The sequence below is a fragment of the Hippocampus comes genome, unplaced genomic scaffold (genome assembly GCF_001891065.2).
Source record: "Hippocampus comes isolate QL1 unplaced genomic scaffold, H_comes_QL1_v1.1 scaffold228, whole genome shotgun sequence".
NCBI lineage: Eukaryota > Metazoa > Chordata > Actinopteri > Syngnathiformes > Syngnathidae > Hippocampus > Hippocampus comes.
The window spans coordinates 373,716-376,843 of NW_017805877.1; the positions used below are offsets into that span (position 1 = coordinate 373,716).

At 42.2% G+C, this 3,128-nt stretch overlaps 1 long non-coding RNA gene across 1 annotated transcript in view; it reads left to right on the forward strand.

Annotated features, from left to right (window-relative positions):
* LOC109527155 (uncharacterized) overlaps positions 1-2,082 on the forward strand; it is a 7,521-nt gene extending 5,439 nt beyond the window's left edge. Inside the window, exons 2-4 of the long non-coding RNA XR_002170479.1 lie at positions 821-981; positions 1,088-1,173; positions 1,852-2,082. This is a non-coding gene — a long non-coding RNA (uncharacterized LOC109527155). The remainder of the gene's footprint in view (positions 1-820; positions 982-1,087; positions 1,174-1,851) is intronic.
* Positions 2,083-3,128: the final 1,046 nt, after the last annotated feature.

The window sequence follows — 3,128 nt, forward strand, 5'->3', positions numbered from 1 at the left end:
ACTGATACTGCGCAGAACCCTCAAGCTTCCTGGCCTCTGGTAGAGGACCCGAGCTGAATGGGGGATGGAGACCACCCGAGGGGTGAGACAGGATTTTTTTTTTTTTTTTTTTTATAAATCTAGTTTATTCTTCAAAAAATCTAGTGTGCATAAACCTTGTGTACAGCAGATCACTATAAACAATTGAAAGCTACTCTCCAGGCTGAACAGAAAATAAGATACTTTACATTGTGTTCCAAATTGTTAGTCAGATGTTGTTTTTGTTCATTTTCAGAAATAGTCAATGTGATTTACAGTGAAAATGCTATTTAGTCATCAACAATTTTAATAGGTTCTATAATAATCTGTCTTTTAAAAAAAATGTTGACAGCAGTATTAGCATTTGCTGTTATTGTTCATTTTCTTAAATAGTAATAATACGTTGATAAGTAATAATTGACAGTGATTTTTAATTTCACAAAAACAAGTAGAGTTGTACTGTGTTGAACACAGAGTCAAGAGGAGGTGAGTCGCACAGACATTGGAAAGAAAATCAAGGAAGGTATACAGGAAGCAGCCCGCAGCACCATGCACCCTGCTGAGACAGTTTCCAAGGGAGGAGGAGGATTGGGCAAGAGCAGCGCATTCCAGGCTATCCCACAGGTGAAGGGGTCGGGGGTGGGGATCAATGTCTTTCTCTATAATTATGCTAGGATCCATCCATCTTTGCATTGTTGTTATTGGTACCCAGCTGACTGTGACATGAGGGAAACTGGGACACGATTATCATTTGTGTCCTGTAATTAGGGCACGAACACAATTGACTGTCTTGCACTCAAAGAAAGCTGAGTTGTATGAGCCAACCATCCATACAGTGTGTTGAGTCCATGAAGAAGGAGATTGATATTAGCGACGGACCTTGAAGAGCTCTCCCTCAGATGAGGAAGAGGAGTGATCTTTCTTCAAAGGGAGCAGATAGTGAAACAAGAGCAAGCCCGATGAGTAAGTCAAACCCGCATAATACTTTCTAATCTGAATTACAAAACGGTACGCCTTTTGGTGCATCATCGAGAATCTGCAATCTTAAAACTATGATTTTGTAATGCAGGGAGGTGTCGGGTGTTGTTATACACAAGGACTCCAAATGGTACCAGCGGTGGAAGGACTTCACTGACAATAACATGGTTTTCAACAGTAAGTAGGCTATTCGCACATTTTTTTTTCAGCAACACCGTATTTACTATGCTACACTTGTACCCCAATCGCCGGGCCTTTTGGTACCGGGTCACACAGAGACAATGAACATCAACCATTTTATTCATTGTGAGATTGCAAACAAAGTTTTATTTTGAACATTGTGTGCATCCACCTGTATGTCGGTACTCATATCCAACCAAACATCGGTAAGGTCATAAAAGTAAACCCAGAAACGAGGAGTGAAAACAAATGTTTTTTGAGAGCTTCGGAAAGAGGATAAGGCCAGGTGATGATGAGACAGAAGAAGAAGAGGAGTGTACTTTCCCAAGAAGAGAGCTGCATTTATGAAACATAAGAAACAGCCTTAGTTAAAATCTGAGTTTATCGCTACAGGTGATTGTTACGCATTAAGCTTAGCAAGATACGGCGACAGGCTTGCAAATGAGGGATGAAAGGCTTTAAAACTGTTTGGCCACACAGGGACCAAGCAATTGCCGTTCAAATACAAGCCTGGATTAACATTAAGGCAGGGCAGTCAGAGACGGCTTACAAACAAATAAAACAAGCAGTTGAAGCGTTAATCTGGTTAATGTGCCCCCGCAGGTTCAAGTTTAACCTTGAATCCTCACACTGTGTTCTTAGCAAAGTTCTGCGCCTTCTTTTTGTTCTCCGCAGGGCTCTTTGAGATGAAGATGAAATGTGACGCAAGTGACAATGTCCTTGTCCGAGGATCCAGGGCTATGACTGAGCGAGCTGCCACCGTCCTTGGTAATAACCTTCTCGTTCTCACAGAATCAAAAACTGCGCTGGAGCTACCAAAAGAAAATCTTCGTAGTGTTGTTTGTGTTTTCTACCTACCGTAATTTCTGGACTATAAACCGTTACTTTTGTCACACGCTTTCAACCCAGAGGCTTATAGAGGGTTCCGTCCTTTTAGCAATTACCCACAATGCACTACCGGCAGCCATATTGGAGGGCTGTTATAGACAATATGGCCGCCGGTAGTGCATTGTGGGTAATTGCTAAAAGGACGGAGCCCTGTATTTAATGATGCGGCCTGTTAAGAATTTTCCAACTGCCGCCAGGGAGCGCTCGAGCAGAAAAGGTTATTATAATAGTGAGACGCTATCATGTGTCACCGTAAAATCAACTGGCCATGAGAGGGCGCATTTCACCTGTGTTTTGAGCTGTACTGCATCTGAAAGCTGTGTGTCTGGGTCTATGACAGATTTGACCGAACACAAAGTAATTTTTATGAAGACTTTATTCACGACTGAACATAGAAAATGTACAGCATTAATAAAATAAAATACTGAGATATGTCAAATGGAATTAACAATAGAAAAGTATACAAAAATAGACAACAGTAGAAGCTTGTGAGCACTTTCCAGCATGTTTCATGTGCCCGAAACATGCAGGAAAACAACTAATCTCCCCTGCCTCACGGCTGTTCACACAACCCACTGTGCGACACCGTTCAAACTCCCAAACGGCGGGTTTGATCCAGTCAGTTCATTTATTTTTACTGAACCGCCCTGATGAAGCCAATGCAATTTCTGCCGCTTGAAATATCAACTTGGCCTTGACACGGTCCTCTTCATCATCCTGCTCACATTTGGACACCACAAGACCAAGATGACAGCCAACAATTGCTGAAAAGTACCTCACAATTGCGAGGTTTCAGACACAAGATGTTCTTGGTGGCCATTGACCTTTCCTGTTTCATCAGTCGCATACAAATGGTCGAGTCATGGGTCAAACGGCTGTTGCGAATGTTGTAGTCTAGCTCCTTGTTAGGGAATAGCAAGTTGTGCCAAAACTGGAGGTCAAACTATGTTGAGCTGTAAAATTGATTGTGTTTTTTAGGTTCGTCCCGAAAACTCGAGATCCCGTCTGTTTTTGTGAGTCGCATTTCTGTTCTCCTCTCCTGAACAGGACAAGGTATTGAGGAC